General features: G+C 43.0%; 1 protein-coding gene across 4 annotated transcripts in view; it reads right to left on the reverse strand.

The window, feature by feature from the left end:
* Positions 1–19478, reverse strand: part of Slc24a2 (solute carrier family 24 member 2) — a 229003-nt gene that overhangs the window by 67095 nt on the left and 142430 nt on the right. The window lies entirely within an intron of this gene.

A 19478-nucleotide genomic window follows, 5' to 3' on the forward strand; every position in this document is an offset into this window, starting at 1 on the left:
GGAAAAATCAAGAAGGCCAACCCTGATGCCCAAGGTTGTCAACTCTGGTCACTACATTATTGCTATATAGATTAAGATTAAGAGGACTTCTGAGTGACACTCACTGGACACTCACTAGAGCTGGGTAACCTCTAGTGCCTCTGTCCTTTCTGTAGAATGCCATGCGGGGCAATCACTGGTCATCAGGGGCATTTCTGTAGGATCAGATGAGATGATCAATAAAGCACTATGGGCTGGGTTGTCACAAACTTCTTTGGCAGTTGGTCTCCTACCCCTGTACACTGCTCAAGGTCTGGCAACAACCTGTAAACTTTAGCTTAGTGCAAAGTAGTGAAGTCCTATCTAAAGTCTAACTATCTCCATGGGTAGATATTACTCATGAGTACTTTGAGATGTGCAAATGAAAAAAACTTCCTACACTTCTTCTCTTATACACAGAACCTGGTAAAAGGTGCTTTGGAAAGCTTCCGGAAGCATGTCTGCAATGTGTTAATTTAGCCTCAGAATGAAGGTATTCTATAACTTCCTTTCTCCCTTTAACTATGGAGTACATGCTTGCTTTGAAGGTTTTATTTATCTGTTGTTATTTTGGATTTTGAGACAGTGACTCATGTGGCCCAACCTGATCTCAAACTTGAGACTTAGCTGAACTCAGCCTAGAACTCCTGCTTTTCCTGCTCCTATCCACACAAATGCTGAGATTAAGGGCATTCACCCAACAGCCAGCATGAATATTTCTAAATGACAAGACAAGGGCTGATGATTTGTAATTTCCCATCGTGCAGTAGCACTTGAACTGTTTGTAGGTCTTACTGCTTTGTGAGCTGTTTGCAATGAATTGTTACTACTTTTTTTTCTTGTGACTCCTCATTTGAAAAATTTTCTTCATACTAAATCTAAGTTTTTGGCTAAAAGATATTTTCTAATGACAACCAATTTTAAATTTTTTGAATTTTTCTACACACACACACACACACACACACACACACACACACACACACACACACAATTTGTACAGACTACCAAAATTAATGGCTTTTTCTTAAAAGGTTTTCTTTGGTCATTATTATTATGTATCAAATGTTCCTGAGCAAAAGAAGTATTATTTTTAATTAGAAAAGAAAACAAAAGAAAACCCAAACCACTTAAGAGATGGAGGTTAAATGAGGAAACAACCACAGATCCCACTTCCTACTCTAGTGAGAAGGGAAGGAATATTTTAACCTTCAAATTCAAAAGCTTTCAAAAGAGTACTGAGTCATTACGGCAGCTCTGCTTGGCATTCTGTGGGAGACTGACATTCGAGATGAACTTCCATACGCAGCTCCTCAACACATCCCCTGTACATAGTTGCCTGGGAAGAGCTGAACTCATGTGGCATTCGTGAGGAGTCAACAGAGATAGATGTTGCCCTGTGGAGTTCTTTATCCAAATCTTCTGAACCTAGGCTAAAAGATACTCCTTTTTGTTCTACGAGCTTAAAAGCTCTCCTTTAGGTTTTCAAAGCAAGGCGAGAACTTGGCAAATGAAAATAAAGAGCTGAATTTAGGAGCACTGCTAGAGTTTGGGAGGGTCCCCCTGAATTCATGAATGTAACTAAATTTCTAATGTAGTGAAATTGGGAGTTGGGTCATGAGACAAGTTTGGGTCAAGAGAATTGATTCTCTTGGCATACATATCACGATGTCACTATGAAAAAGATTATGAGATTGGTTCTGCTCTTGCTTTTGTAGCAACATTCAGTGCCTTCAGAAGACATGTGTTCAAGGTGCCATCTTGAAAGCAGACAGCCAGCCCTCACTAGACACCAGATTCCCCAGAACCATGAGCAACAGAGCAACACAATTCTGTGCTTGTAAATTACCCAGGCATAGGTATTCTGCTACAGCAGCACAAAATGAACTGGGACAGTAATCCTATATCAGCTAGTGAGTTCCAAATGTTATGTATGAACTGGACACACACACACACACACAGATACACACATAGATATAGACACAGACACACAGACAGACACAAACATACTGACATAGACACACACAGACACATACACACTGACATGTAGACACAGACACACACAGACAGACATACAGACACACAGACATAGACACACACACTGACACATAGACATAGACACACACACACACAGAGGCACACACACAGACACACTGACACATAGACGTAGACACACACAGACACACTGACACATAAGCATAGACACATACATACACAGACAGACACAAACACACAGAGACACATATACACACAGACACAAACACATATAGACACAAACACACAGACACACAGAGACACACACACAGACATACACAGAGACACAGACATGTAAACACCCACAGACACACTGTCACATAGATATAGACACACAGGCACACACACACACACACATTCATTTACCTTTGAGCTCTTAGAGAGTTACCACTGATTTTCATGCCCTCTGAATCCACCATTTTGTGAAATTCTTACTCTTCTGTCTCAGCTTCCCTGCAAATCCAAGCCTCATAGTTTCTTATTACCAACATTTTTGACTCCTCACTAATTTGCTTCCTGGTTTATGTACATATGTAAATGGATACTGTAAACCCAGCAATCACAGGCCTAGATATAGATACCTGGGTTCCTAAGTGAAATCTCTAGGTTTTCAAATACCAAGTTTAAAAAAAGATCTAATAAATCCAAGCTATATTTGATGCATCAATTTTGTAGCTCTTGCTTTAAAATCAGATCACTTAGTTCAATTTTCTTACAAATGTTAGTTGAATGAATGAAACATTCAGGTGGCTGGCCCTGGGGGATGCCTGCCAGACACTTTTCTTCCTCAGATCAAGGTTGTGCTTCTTAGAACCACAGCTGGCTGCGAACGGGACTGAATCTTACGGTGGCTTTCCCTGGGAAACTGTAGTGGAGCCCACACTGGGAAACTAAGTAGTGATGGCCCTGTGACCAGTTCCCTCTAGTGTGCACATTCCTGGGCAGTCAGCTCTGCCATTGTGCAGGTGGAAAGCAGCGAGTATATTTTCTTACTGTGTTTTAAATTTTCTTTTGGGAGGGATGGGAATTGCTGATTAGCTCTAACTGTCCCCTGTCATTCTGTGGAACAGTACCTGGATTAGGCAAAGCACAGCAGAAGATTGTGAAAACTCTTTTAGGATCACAGAGGGAAGCATCAATATAATTATGTGGGAATTATCAGCCTTGAACAGTGAACAATAATGTGTGGTTATTACTGTAGATCATCCAGATGGCTCATAATAAAATGTCCATGCGAGTCCCCAGATACTCTGTCTTCTTACAAATTTGTACCCTAATTTGCAGCCAGCTCTTCTTTGGTGTTGCTTAGCAATGTCACAGTGCTTGCTGAGCTCTGTCCTGTGAGGAGCTGACTCAGTCCATATTTCACCATATTTCACATGCTCTGGATAAGCAGGCAAGAAAAACAGAGCCTGGATGTGCTGTTCCGCTTTCTTTTTGAGATGGACCAGGGAGGGGGAAGGAGCAGAGTAGAATAAGGTATTTTCTGTGAAGGATTTTTTTTTTCAGGAAGAAAAACAATGAACATCCTAAGCAAAAGGCCTAGCCTAACACAGTGTGATTCAAAAGACACCCTTTTCTTATATGAACATCCTTTTAACTGTGCCATTTCAAACCTCAGCAGCAATCTTCAGATAGTTTGACATCCTGACATTTTGCTAGAGTGTGATTTGTTCCCTTTTCCCAAAGTCAAGGTGAAAAATAGTTGATAATATAGTATGATAGGTATGTGTACAGCTTGTAGCCCTGAAGATCTTAACTGCACAACACGGTCTGCTCTTCCTGCCAGGGGACATACATGGTTGTGCGCATATGTGTGTGTATGTGTATGTATGTATGTGTATGTGTGTATGTGTGTGTGCACACATATGCACATATGTGTGTGTATGTATGCGTGTGTGTGTGTGTGTGTGTCTAATCTCTTAGAGATTCAATTTTCATCATTCTGTCAATGGGAACAACCATAGCCATCCCATAGAATGGTGCTGAGGATTATAGATATTTATTGGGTTTAACAACTTGTTTGGATCTTCTAGTAGTGCACTTCTAAACATGATCTTAACAATTTTTAGGGGCCTGTGAAGAGGGTGGGAAAGCTGAGCTCTTCACTGATAATATCTACAAACATCTTGGCTACATTTTTACATCTTTGTAAACTGAGTGGTTGTGTTTACAAAATCAAGCAAAAGTCCTGAGGTTCAGTTCTACCAAATCTGGGTGATGGCTCCAGACTCATTTGTTGCTCTTAAAATTGGTAAACTATTTAGTTCTGATTTTTTTTTTTAGTCTTCCAAGATTGCCAATGCAGACAGGCTAGTATGTTTCATAAACATACAAATTTGACCAAGACCTGTGGTTGGGGAACGGCTGGTGAGGAAGCCTTAGCAATGGATCCCATGGATGAGTTCCCCCAGTTATGTTGTCCCTGAGGTCTGTGTGCATTGCTGCAATGTCTTATCTGAATTCTGCTTTCCTGATATTTCATACCATCTGTCAAACTGCAGTAGTTTGACTTTTTTTTTTTTAAACAGGGTAATCTTTTCAAAAGACAAAATGAAAACCCAGTATTTCTTAATCCCACAATACTATTGTTGGAACTTTATAGCACCTCCCAATTTGCCTCCCCCTCCACCATGCTTTGAGGCTTCCTCCTCCTGGCATCAGCCCCTGAGTGCCTCCAACCCTACCATTAGCCATTGTCTTCCTGCTTGCCTGTGTCAGATACTTCTGCTGTTGTGCTTATGAAATCTACCTTAACCTGTTTGCTTTAGGGCAAGGAACCACTGCACTCATTTTGTTAATTCAGACTCCAGCAGAGTTCCTGGTGCTCTGAAGGAGATCAACAATTAAATCCCTGTTTAAAGTGTTCTGATTGTCTCCTTTCATCCCTGTCTTTGGGACTGTTGCCTACATTCTTTTTCAGTTTACTTCTCTAATTCTGCAGGTTCATCTCTCTTCAGTATCTGTGGTTCATCTCTCTTCAGTATCTGTGGGGAGGAAGCATGTTAAGGGAAAATGTGGCATTACTCCTCTTAGGATGCTGGTCATTGCTTCCTTAGCGGGAGGAGTTACATCACGCAAAACAGGCATAAGAGGAGTGAGACCTCAGCATACAGAGAACACCTAGGAGATGGGAGGGAAAACACTGCTGGGAGCAGCAGATGCTGCATCCCGGCTGGAGGGCATCTTGGGCAGGCTCCTGAATTTCTTCCTGGGGTTTGGCTGGATCCAGTGCTTTGCACCACACAGAGAATCAGAGATAAAGCATATACAGATGTTGGATCAGCATAGATAGGCAGGCTTCTCCCTCCCCCTCAATACATGAAGCACCTACAGGGGTAGTTTTCTCAGATAGGTGATGGGAGAGACAGCAACAAACAAGATCTCATCACTCAAGGAAAATAAAGGCAAAGAGTAAGTCAGAATGCGAGAATGAGAGAGGGTCTGAGAACAGATTCCAGGGGTGAAAGGCAATGGAACCGCAAGGAATGCCTCCTATGCAGAAGTAGCTATGAGAAACAACCTCTTTATAATTGGATAATTAGATGTCCTGCATGGTAGCATTGTCCTGGCTGCTATTTCACTAACTACTTCGCTCTTGACCACAGCAGAAAACCAGCAGCCCACACTAAGACAAACTCAGGAGACTGATTTAAAGTTGGAAGAAAGCTAACAGGAATCTCTAAAATTTCATCATCTGTTTCAAGTATAAGTCCATTCATTCATCACCACCAACTCTTTAAATACTGTTCAATGTGACAGGGACCATACAGATGGATGGCACGAAGGGAGAGGACTGAGCTATGCTTCACACGAAGCCTATTATATACCTGAAGTTAAATGGCAAATACGACAAAGCAGGAGGCAGGGATGCAATAATCTCCCAAGCCTGGTGGATCCTAAGGGTAGCCCAAGGATGCTTCCGCAGGCTTTCAAACTAATGCAGCAACTGCTTTTCTAGCTTTTTATCACTGTGTTGGAAAGTTTTTTCCCCCTGCTGTCTGCTGACACACGCTAGGTGCAATTCGGACCTTCCAAAGAAAGCAAGTGAGACACTATGCCACACGATTTCCTCTCTGTACAAAAGACATCTGTAGACACACAAGCTCCAACTGTACAGCTCAGGGACAACTCCTGCCCGGCTAGAAGGTGAATGACAGAAAATCAGCCATGCGTCATCCATGGCAGGTTCCTTTACAAGGGAAAACACAGAGAAATTTGAGGATGTATTTTGTAGTATCTGGGACTGAACCTAGAAGCGCTCTTGTCAGGTGCTCTACCACTGTGCTGGTTACGCCCTCAGAACCCTTCGGCCTTGTGATTCGCACCCACACTCTTGTAGAGTTGTTGGTTTGCCTAACCTCTCGCGAGGCTGGCTTTGGTGGTTTGAACGAGAATGTCTCTCCTATTCAAACACTTGCTCTTCTGTTGGTGGCAATTATCTGGGGGAAGTTGTGGAAACTTTGGAAGGTAGTGTCTTTCAAAACAATACTTATGCATGTGAATATTTTGCCTGTATGCATGTATGTATGTATGTACACCATGTGTGTGCAATGCCCATGGAGTAAGAGGAGGACATCAGATCCTCTGGAACTGGATGGTTGTGAGTTACCAAGTGGGTGCTGGGAACTGAACCCAGGTCCTCCAGAAGAGCAGTCAGTGCTCTTAGGTACTAAGACATCTCTCCAGCTCCTGGAAGGTGGAGTGTTGCTGGAGAAAAGTACATCACCTGGGATGGGCACTGAGAGTTTATGGTCCTACGCCATTTCCAGTTGGTGCTTTTTGCTTCTTGTCTGCATTTGAAGATGAGATCTCTCAGCTTCTGGCTCCTGCCTCCACGCCTGCTTAGTGCTGCCAAGCCTCTCTGTCACAGGGGAGCATTTTCTTCTCAAAAGTTTTCTGACATGAGAGCCACTCACTGTTGAATTTAACCCCTGCTAATGACAAGCATTTTGGCCAGAAGGCTTTTAAGTTAAAGCAAAGTTCTTTCTGCTACTAGTTATTTGGGCACGAGGACTGCCACCCTGGAAACCAAATAGAAGTGGCTGTGTAGATACTGTAACTCTATTTCCCATGGTCAGGTTCGGCCATGGCATTGAGCTAGCTGTCCACAAGTAGTCTGGCAGAAGCATTGGTGTGTAGCTCCCTAGACACTTGCTTATAGTGAAAGTTCCTAAAAGGACTTTGCCACTTATGCCAGCTTGTGACAGAAAAGTGTTTTGTGAATGGATGGGTGAATGTATGAATCTCCCCTGCCCTATCAATCTGGTGTAGACCTGAGAGCTTTACATAAGCAACAATGTTGTTTGGCTTTTTTTCCCCAATCATGTATGTGCACATGAGCATATGATATAGTCTCATCTGAGCACAAACAACCTGTGAAGGTCAGTGTGGTATGGGTGAAGGGATGATTCCAATGGCTGCTATGAAGAAGCCAGATCTGGAAGACTTGGGTATATAAGGTCAGGAGAGACATGGACCTGAGAGCCATTTGAGGCTGTACATTCTCAATTGTATAAGCATCACAAGGCTAGTGTCGAGCACCTCCCAGATGGATGGGACAAGAATGAAGGACCATCTCACTACTGAATGCAGTCACTCAGCTTAAATTCCTTTCCTTTGGAAGGAAACCAATAAACAGCCTACGCTACACATGACGTTCATGTATAAATCTGCATTTTGAAAATGTCTTTTCACCTTCAGCGTTGCCTCTGTCCTTTGCGCCACCCCTGTATCCAAGGACTGTCTGGAAACTCTGGGACTCTGAAAGAGGGGCTGTTGCAGCATAAGTTCCGAAGAAGAAAATGAAGTGCAATGCAATCTTGTGCTTTATAGTCTATCTCCTTCATGCTACATCGAACCTCAAATGTCATCAAAATAAATTGCTGGCCTGGGAGGGGATGACGGGAGAGAGAAGCCATTCCCATACCCAAAAGCATTTACTTCAGTAAGACTACCCACATTCCCTTATGCCCTAATTGATATTTACTTATAATGTGTACCACATAAGGAGTCATTCCATTTCAATCATCTTTGATGTTCAAATACAGAAGTAAGCTTTGTTATTCCTTAAAAAGAGTGGTAAACCAACTTGTCCTGTCAATAGCCTGCTCACCTCTATCTGGAGTTTGGGTTTTTACTTTTTACTACTGTAACCTTATTAAACTGTGGCCTGTTGTTCCATTTTCTCCTCCAGGCAGCTTTCCCCTCCTGTTGCCTAGTCACCCAGGCTGAGTGCAAACATTTTTCTTGCTAATTTAAGCTGAGGTATAACCTGGGACAGAAAGGAAGGTCACACTACTGCTTCCAGGGACACCATCATAGTTTGAACGCAACAGGCATGAAATGACTTTCTTCGAGGATCAAATGAAAATTTGTAAAAGATCTTTCCTTTAAGAACCAGAAGCTGGGAGGAATAAATAACTAGCTCCAGTGTCTGGTAAGAAAAAAAAAAAAAAAAAAAAAGAAAAGGAAAGAAAAGAAAACCCAGCAAGAGAGTGGAAGCTGAATCCTCATGTCAGCTCCTCATGGACATTCACATATGTTAGAGAGTTGGAAGGCTACGGAATAGAGAGACAGATGGCTCACTGCAGAGATGACGGGTGTGTGTGACTGTGGACAAGAGCCCTGTGTGGGTGCAAATGTCTCAGCTCCGAAGCCAAATTCAGGCCTGGCTGGCTGTTAGTACTCACAATGTTTTCGAATGTTTCCTCAGAGGCAAAACACTTCTGCATTCTTAGCAACAATGCTTAGAGACTCCCACAGATGACCATCAGCTGTGTGGCATGGAGTAGAAACTCACAAAGTCCACTCTCCCGAGGCCCGGAGATTTCCCAGTGGGTTAAGTGCATGCTCCCCAAGCATAAGTCCTGAGTTTAGAACTCTAGCAATCACACAAGCTGGGAGTGGCAGCTGATGCCCCAATCACAGCACCTGCAAGGTGCAGAAACAGAAAGAGCATGGAGCTCATTGGCCAGTCACCTTCGACAAGGTGTGAGCTCCATTTTCAGTGAGGTCCTATCTCAAAAATATGTTGGACAGCAATAGAAGAAGACAGCCAACATCAACCTGTGGCTTCTACACACACACACACACACACACACACACACACACACACACACACACACAGAGGCATGCACAAGTTCACACCCACAGACACACAGATGCACAAGGCACACACATACACACACACAGGCACATCCACACACATAAAGGCATACACTCACTGAGACACACAGACACACAATGCACATACACACAGAGACTCACACAAAGAAGCACACTCACAGAGTCGCATACACATACACACACACGAGAGAGAGAGAGAGAGAGAGAGAGAGAGAAAGAGAGAGAGAGAGAGAAACACACATACCCTTTGATAAAAGAGGCTGCCAGACTTGTAGTCTAGTCAGCAATCAGGGACATCCAATATGCCCACTCCTCTCAAAGGAGCCCTCACTTCTGTTGAGCCCACAGTCCTCATTTTGAGCCTCCCTGAACCAATCCACTCCTCAGATATTCACATTTCCTCCACTTTTGCAATCTACTCTCAAAGCTCATGGTCTCCAGGAATGCTTCCTGATGGCCCTTCTTCAGGCTTCAGACAGCAATATGGACTCCTCAGGGCCTGGTAAGCTATGCTCACTTGTGTCAGAGGTACACGGCCAGCCTCAAGGCTTGTGGGGTACATATGCATAGGAACACTTTATGAGACCCCCTACATAAGTGCATGCAGGGGGGCTGTTTTCCTTAATACTCTGGGAAGAGCCCCCTTCCCGTGTCCTTCACTAAGGGCAGGTCACAGATTATGGGATAGCAGAGCTCACACAGTTTCCAGAAGTCCCTCAAGGGCCGCTCAGATGTACCTTCACTGTCTTGACCAAGTCTCCTCCTTCCTCAGACTACAACTAGAGCGGTTAACACAGATGCTTCCTGAGTGAGTCTTAGCTGTGGTCCACGTACCTTCCTTTCCCCCACCTTGTTGCCAAAAAATATCTCTTGCTCTCCTGTTTTGGTTTATATGAATTTTCAAATCAAATTAGGAAGTCTCAGGCACTATCTTTTTGGGATTTCAGTTATAGTTTAATTAGGAAAGAATGGACATCTTCCTAACACACTGCCTTTTATTTTGGTTTTCTTTTATCTTTGTCAGGAAGGTTGATAGTGTCAATTATTTTTGCCATAGAATTTTAAAATATTCATTTCAAGTTTACTCTTTGTCCTTTGTGGCTTTGTTGGTATTTCGTCTTTGTTCTTTGACTCTCATTGCCGTGCCACAGGGAGGCTACTGAATCAGGGACAGACCGGGAGAAGTTGATGTAAGTGCCTGGAGTTATAACCGTTTAAAGAATTATTGACTCCTCCGTCTGGGAATTTCTTTGAACAAGAGAACTCTGGTGATTATGAAAAGGAAAATCCATGGTCTATCATGTAGGGAAGATGGTGGAAAAATATATGTTCACTTTTCATTTTCATTTGTGAGGCTTTGATATCAAGACATACTGCAATTTAGGTCACTGATGTCACCTGCTTACCCTCCCCCCACCCCCATCACCGGAACCCATCAGGCTGACATGTAGCAATCAGAGAGGGAAAGAAACAGGGCACAAAAGGTCCATTTGAAAGGCGTGGCCAGTCTGCAGGAAGGTGAAACAGCTGTGGGCTCTGCTGGGGAAGTGGGTTTAGCATGGGTTTAGCACAGGCGAGTCTGCCTAACTGCAAACAAAGAATATATCCTGTGGGAAGGTGGAGTCAGTTGGCGACATCTCATTACAGCATTCTGAAGGTTTTGTCATGAAAAACAGCCTCTGGAAGTCTATACGGGGACTCCATTGGAACCTGCTGCTGTTCTAAACCTTCTCACATACTGGTACTACTAATAAAAAAAAAAATGGAAAAAAAAAAAAAAAAAAAGGCAAGCCCACCAATTTTTAATCTCCACAGGATGGAGGAAGTACTAGACCTAGAAAAGAGTTCAGGTCAATGGAAGAGGAGCTATGCTTTTCTGCCTCAGGATTACCTTAACCTCAAGCCATGCTCTGGGTGCTGGATTACAGGGCTCAGGGGGTGGGCACTGTGATTGGGGTGTGCACTGTGAGTGACTGACCCAGACAACCTGCTTCTTAGACTCTTGCAGTGGTGGTAATTGTTTTGATTTGTAAAACTAGGTCCCTGGAATGGAATGAACGGAAGGGCCAATATCAAGGGGAAGAAAAGGAACGAAAATGAAAGAAGAAAGTATTTGGAAGAGGTCTGGGACTCTTGAGGAAGTAAGAAGCAGAGTGAGCCTGTTTCTCCCTGTAGCCATGATTGAGAAGAGCATTCATCTAACCATCCAATCAGGGCACAAACCAAGCATCTGCTCCAAGAAGTTGCCACGCTAAAGGCTGTGGAAACAATGGGAGTCAAATCATAGAAGATTGTTTCTCATTAGTGTACAATGAACAATGAATAGGACTTGGTTGACCACAACAAAAGAGCCCTTCACCAGAGTATACTTGTATACACAGTCATTTAGAAGAAAAAGATTATAAAGCCAGTATTCATCCTATTCAGCACATATATGCTGTATATATCTATATCTGTATATCTATATACACACAACATATACAACAACAACAACAACAACAACAACAACAACAACAACACACACACACACACACACACACACACACACACACACACACACAGGTCTACTTGAGCCAGGCACTGGGAGTAGAATACAGCCTGCCTCAAATTCTGTCCTATTGGACATTAAGGGGAGACACAGGTGGGAAACAACAAATTAACAGGATAAATGTTATGGAAAACTACAGAGCAGAGCAAAAGAGATTGGGAACTCTGATTTATTACTATTGTTTTTATTTAGATACAGTTCCCAAGGTTAATTAAAACCTCTCTGATCAGGGAGCATTTGGAAGCTGACTCAGTGGAAAAGAGAACAGGAGACATGCTGATGTCTAGAGGAAGAGGGAATGTGTGCAAAGGGCCTGTGATGGAAGTTTGCTTGCAGTTTGTAGGTGCTTCTAGGCAGTGAGAGAAGTATAACAAAGGGGGAAAAACAAAGAAGAGATAGAGACAGGTAATGACAAAGGAATATGAAGGGGGATGGCGGGAAGAGGAGGGGCAGGAACAGGAGTGAAGAGAGGAAGAGAGAGGCAAGGAGGACCAGGAGGAGGGTTCATTATGTGAGCCACAGTGGACTCTTCATGGGCTTTGTTGGCCATGGGCTTTGAGCAGAGGTAAGTCATGATGTCTTTTCTGTTGCTGTGATAAAGACCATGGACAAAAGCAACTTGCAGAAGAAAGGTTTATTTGGATTACACATCCTAATCATGGTCCATCACTGAAGGAAGTAAGGACAGGAACCTGGAGGCAGAGACTATGGAAGACCATGGAGACCTTGTTGCTTACCGGCTTACATCCCATGGCCTGCTCATCCTGCTTTCTTACCATACATCCAGGGTTAGCACAGCCCATAGTGTACCAGGTCCTCCTACAGCAATTGTCAAGGAAATACCCCCATGGACTTGCCTATAGGCCAATCTGATGGAGTCATTTTCTCAATTGAGGGTCCTACTTTACAGTGCCAGGTCTGCCTGTATGCCACCATGTTCCTTGCTGTGATGATACCATATGGACTAAATCTCTGAAATGTAATCTGCCACCTCAACTAAATGTTTTCCCTTATAAGAGTTGCAATGGTCATGATACTTCTTCATAGTGATAGAAACCCTAACTAAGACAGCAATACATATTCTTGAAGCAGTCCAGTGAAGCCAATGAGATAGGAAGTAGTACTCTTATTTTATAGACAAGGACTCTCACACAGCTGAAGAAGGACAGAACTAGGTAGGTGTGCGACCCACAGGGCTTGGGTCTAGAGTAAGTCTATTTTGCTATACAACCCTGTGCTAGAACTATTCTCTGATGATTGAATACCCACAATTTCCCATAAAGATCACAAATCAACCTGTATCTCTTTGAGTAGTGTATGTAATCTCATGCATTTGGTAACCATGCTCAGCTAGTAATAGGTCCCTAGGGTAAGGACTTTGATAACTGTCCAGTATGGACCTAGATCGATATCTGGCTGGTCAGGGCATCAAAATGCTCTTGGCCTTGGTAAACATCTAGGAAATGGAGGTGATGGTGTTCACATGAGGTTATAGACAAGTGCTCAAAAGAATGGAGGCTGCTACTGCCAATGATAATTATATTACATTTCCTCCAGCCAAGTAACCTATACATAGTTAGCAAAACCCTATTATTTTTAAAACAACTTTGCCACTTGCTTGGGAGTAATTTTTAAAATGTTGTCATATATTTAATACTGATATTATACATTTGGAATATATATATATATATATATATATATGTATACACACACACACACACACATATCATGAACATCAAAGCCATGCTGTTTTAACTTTTCTTTCCATTATTCTATCCTTGGATCTTTACCAGTAATTCTTCCTGTGGTGAGTGTGACTGATCAGTAGCAAACATGGTAGTACTCTTTCCCCTTTGTAGAACAGAGGGTCACCTGCCTGACAGGTATCCCTACCTAGAGCAGTGAGTCTGGGCTTCAGAAGCTTACAGGAGTGGTTCAAGACAATCTCCAATTTTCATTTCCATGAGACACAACTAATGAGCCATGAGACCAGTAGAGCTTACAAGGCTGGGAGCAGAAAAGTTGTACCATTTTTCCTCAATGCTCTTTTTCCCATAGAAGGTCAGTCATGAACACCTTTATTGTAAGCATACTTTGCTTTTTTCCAAAAACCAGAGAAGAGAGTTTTCCTCCTCTCTGGAAAAGCAGGCACTTTATGTCATGCTAAGTAACAATGATAGTAGCAAGAAAAAGTGGTAGACACCAGTGCCATCCTTCCTAACCCCCACACATCACATGTCCATGCAAAAGCACACTGTACTTTTGTTGGGAGGCAAAGAGATGGCTCCTGGTTCATCTGGACATCGAGGTGGTCATTTAGACTTGTTCTAGTTCTGATGATGTACATGAACTCAACTTGTAGGAATCCTAACGATTTGCTGATTAAAAAAGATACCTACCCTCTTTTCTGCTAGAATACAGAAACAATGGTGGGGAGTTTGCTGAGGGGGCACAGCTGCCATTCTACAAAGGTGAAGATAAGGGCGCAACTATATATGGAAGAATGAAGAAGAGACGAACTCCTGAGGCTGAGGCAGGAAGGAAGACAAAGACTGTGAGTTCTATGCCATTCTGGGAAGCATTTTTTTAGAGGAGAGGGAGAGAGAGAGAGAGAGAGAGAGAGAGAGAGAGAGAGAGAGAGAGAGAGGGAGAGAGGGAGGAGAGAGAAGGGAGTGAAAGGGAGAGAGAGATGTGATTGGCTAGGTCCCCAAAAGCAGGGCCTTATTTTTACTACTAGACTCTGGTTAAATAAGAGTAATGAAATCTTTTTTTTTTTTTTTTTGGATCTATAGTTTTAAAGAGATAACCTACATTTTAGTAAATTAGGTTATTCCCCCTCCCTTTGAGATAGTCTTACTTCACATCCCTGGCTGGTCACTATGTAGACAAGCTTCTGCCTCCCAAGAGCTGGGGTTAAAGGTGTGCACCATCACACCTGGCTAACCAGTCTCTATGTCAAGAGTTATGATCTTTGACCCATTTCTCAATCTATTTTGAGATTTGATTGATGTTATTTTCTAGCTGTTCTGGTTCATTACTGGGCAGCTGATAGACAATTTCTCTGTAAGATGCTCTGGCTTCTTCATAAAGAACTTGGAAAATCTCACATTGAATGTTGTCTCGTAGTTTTTTCTCATTACAACCCCTTGTTTCAAGTCTTTTGTACAGTATACTATTATCTGTTCTCAACACAAAAACTATATGAAACCAGCGTTCAGGAAAGAAATCGCAACATGGTAATCAACAATAACACCTCATCTCATTCTCTAACTCATCAATGACTCTATCTTCATCTAAAATAGGACAATCGCATTCTTCATCGTAGCCATCATATAACTGCCCTTCTTGAGCTAAATCACTCAAATTAACGTACTTCAGTCCTGATCTTGATGCAAGTTCTTTGCCTAGTGTGGTGTTTCCAACCCCTGGTATACTGGTGAGCAGGATGTTCTGACGTTTCACAGTCCTCCCTCACAGGCTGCCAATGCCTTGGCTCCAGTAATGAAATCTTTTAAAAAAAAGCTTAAATTAACTGGAGTCTATTACATGCCATGACACTTGACTCTTTAACAAATCACAATTGCTAGTGAGTACAGAGTACCCCCTGTCGGCTCCTGAGGATTTACTGCATAGGATCCTTTTTTTTTTTTTTTTTTGATTTTTTTTTATTTTATATAACCAAGTCCATTTAAATGAAAACAAACATTTATAGACAATCTTTGGGAATTTTGGTGTCGTTCTTTCCAAACTACTAACAGAGTACCTGGTGACCCTACATTCAAACATTCAAAACAGCTGGACAAAGCAGCCTTGCAGACTGCAGCCAGGATTTCTGCATCTTCTTAGAATCCCCCATGACGCATAGGATTCTTACCATAAACTTCCAATAGCGGCTCTCTTGCCATCTCCTTCTACATTCAAGGAAACCAAGGTCTGTGGAGGCTGCCTAACCCTAATCACACTTGTAGTTCTATACACGATCTATTTTAACAAGGTGGAGAATGGAGGTCCATTGGTGTCAAGTGGCTTGCTTAGGGTCTCAGGTAGGATTTGAACCCAGGCAGTCTGATTCTTGGATCACACAGAACTCAGGCGTACAGGGCCAAACTATGATGTCATCCCACTTGTTTTGTTCTCCAACGCCATCAGTAGGTCATGGGCTTTCTCAGAAATGCAGTGTTGGGCTTTGGGTGTTTTCCCATTCTCCTACTCCTCAAATATATATCTGGCTGAACTCTGTTTCCTCACCCATTTTTTTCTTTTCTATTCTTGGGGCTGGGGATTGAATCTATGGCCTTGTGTATGCACGGCAAGCCCCATACCACTGAAACCTGAAACAGAGTTGGCTATGGGGTTTCTTTCCTGGTGTAAATAGTCTTCATGACACCCTAAACAGGCAGACCAGGGGTAGTTTTGTATGCAAGAGAAGAAAAAAGCTTGAGACACAGACTGAGAGGAGAGGAGGGGGAGCTGGGGAATGATGAGGCCTGGGGGATGGGAGGGAGGGCCTTTAGGTCTTAGGGTGAGGGAAGATGTGTGGGAAATCCAGACCTCACAATTGAATTGAATGTACATAATCCAGGTATGTGCTGAAGGCCCCAGGATTTAGTGTGTTGTCTACACCATGAATACAGTGAACACTGAATTAGATATTAGGTTACATAGGAGGCTGACTGATAGAGAATACTGCAGTATCCCTTCCTCTTTGGGAGATAGTCACCTGCCTGACAAGTGTTCCTACCTGGAAAGTTACAAGAGTAGCTCCAAACATAAGAAGTACAAGCACAGACTTTGAGAAGGCAGATCCTGGCTCTGCCATTCCGTTCCTGTGTCATCTTTAGGCAACACTTGGCTTCTTTTCGATGACTGTGTCCTCTGCACGATGGAGTGGGTCCAGGAGAGGGTGAGCCTGCTTTACACAGAGTTCATAGCCTGGTCTACAGTGAGCTCCCTGCAAATATGTGTTTCTTTTCACATCCATCCAAAGCAGAGGGTGCTTCCCACTTCAAAACACTCCCCCTAGCACCTCATATTTTAGGTTAATAAAGGTAGCTTATTTAGAAAAAAATGTTAAAATCAATATACAGCAGTGAGTTTATGAGAAGGATTAGTTCAGACAGGCATGGTATAATCTCAAAGGCTGAGAATTCTGGTTTTCCAGGACTGTTCTATAAAGGAAAACAAACTGTATTTCAGTCATTTTTCTCTCTTTCTCTTCTGCTCTCTTTTTGGTTTTTGATACTGGGTCTTACTTTGTAGCCCAGATTGGCCTGAAACTAGCAGCAATGCTCATGTATTGGTCTTTTTCAACCACCTTAAGAGCCTTAGGCTGAGTCTGAGACTTTGTATTTATGAATGAATAACACATGCTCATAGTTTTGTGTTCCTGAAAAGACTCAGGTCAGTTTTGTTTGGTAGACTGACTATGGATTGTCCATCCACCAAGTGTGGATTGCTTCTGGCACACCAAACAATCACAAACAGGTGAATACAACAGTCTGTGTTAAATTAAAAGATGGTTTCAAGCTTTCTGATATGGCTCTCCTGAGAAGCAGAGACACATATCCTTCGTTGTGGTCTGGGCCATTTTTTGTGATGCCTGATGGAGGGATGTAGTGGAAGAGAGGTTTGGGGACTTCCAAGGCTGGAACTTCCTAGAAGGTCTACTGCTGGAACACTTAGCCATTAAGTGGGACATCTGGCTATGGGCACAAGACCAAGACAACATGGAGAGTCAGAGATCTTTCTCTAAATGATTACATGTGAGGGAGGCCCTATTTGTTGGGAAGATAGATATGCTAAATAACTTCTATTGATACTGTATGGAACAGGATAATCACCCAGCTGATTCCAAACCAAATTCCCATCATAAAGTCAAGCTCTGGGTCTTGGGTGCTTTGTGATTTTATCAATGGATGGTGGATACACACACAGTTGGATTGTGGGACTCAGGTCCAGAGGCTAAACCAGATGCTGACTGAGGATGTTAGCCATGGCTCAGTCAACCCACCTGTGTGGCACAGATGAGACTCCAGGAAATATGTTCCTACAGGCCATCTGTTCTACATGTTTTCAATGAAACTGAGCCCTTCCCTAATGTGAACCATGGATGCACAGCAGTGGTGTCAATGTGCCCCTCAGCTCAGTGAGTGCCAGGAGCTCTGAGAACTGTCTGCATATGGAAGCTGTACAGTGCTCATGGGGTCAGCCTGGGGATGGAACCAGCATGTTTTATATTCTTGAAAGGTTGTAACTTGGCACAAGGACACGTGAAGTCAAGTGATGAAACCTATACTAAAAGAGGTGACTGTTTCCGGGGAAGCAGTGGGTTAAGTTTTGGGCTGCTCTTGAAATGGAAAGTGATTGTGATTTTTTTTGGGGGGCGGGGTATCAGAGCAAGCTGTTTTCTTGGCTTTGTGCTATGGGGCAATTTTAAAGCATCAAAGTGCTTTCCATATTTTTCAGTCACTCAAGCCCAGAACTGATTATCTCTCAGATTCATGCTCTTGGAGCCCTCGTCTTTCAGGGAGAGGTTTCACCTTGAAAGCTGGTGCCCAGATTCAGAAAGCGCCTCTTGCTACAGCAGCAGGAGCAAACAGCTTAATTGCAGCTTAGCTCCACAAGGACCAGGTGTTTTGGAAAATCACTGATGGCCCAACTCTGAGACAGCCCAGATTCACTTCTCCTTATCTCACAGAAACAAAACACAGCCTCCCCTCCCAGCAGAAAAACAAAAACAAGCACTTTTAGAAACCGAATCCTCCCAGCTAAAGAGACACTTAGACTGCTCAGATCTGTGGATAAAGTCACACACGGTGCACACACACATACACACTATACACACACCATAGACACACACACTTACACATACCACACATATGCACAACACACACACAGAACACACACAAACATACACATAGATACACTCAGCGCACACACAGATACACATATACAACACAGATAGTCACAAACACACACAACACAGAGATATACAACACACAGATACAACACACACATAAAACACACAGTCATACAACACACAGACATACAACACACACAAAACACACAGGCATACAGCATACAGATACAACACACACAATATACATAGACAACACACACAGCATACACAACACACACACAGACACACAACATACACACACACACACACACACACATTTACTTAAGATAGAATTTCTCTGAAAGGAGCCTCAAGAACCTGATACCAACGCTTTCTTTGAGGGAAAATTGGGGAACTGGAGAAAACTGGGGTGAACAGTTGGTAGAGGAGGAAAGCTTGTTTTCACAACAACCTTTTGAACACCTCAAAGCTAGAATCCCCCTACCCCACACACTATACTACATCCTAGCTCATCACAATAATGTATGTGGACCACCACAAACTGATGAGCACACTGACTGCATTCTCTGTTTACTCACGCCTTCAATCCTTATACAGCACCACAGTGCCAACATCATGGTCATTCTGATTGTGAAGATGAAGAAACTGAGGTAGGGACAGGTAGGGACAGTTGTGCAAGGTCACATAGCTAGTAAATGCAGATGTGGGATCCAGAGTCAGAATGTCTAGACCTGGAGCCTTTCCTGTTTACCATATAATATTGCCTTTTCTGAACTCAAATTTCCTCAGCAACTGCCATGACAGAGTGGGACAGAAACAACGGTTCTTTTCTCAGTTGATTCTCAAGGACATTAGGGGTAGATGGTGTCCCAAAATAACCCATGATCAATGCCT

This window comes from Phodopus roborovskii, unplaced genomic scaffold, assembly GCF_943737965.1.
Source record: "Phodopus roborovskii unplaced genomic scaffold, PHOROB, whole genome shotgun sequence".
In the NCBI taxonomy this organism is placed as follows: Eukaryota; Metazoa; Chordata; class Mammalia; order Rodentia; family Cricetidae; genus Phodopus; species Phodopus roborovskii.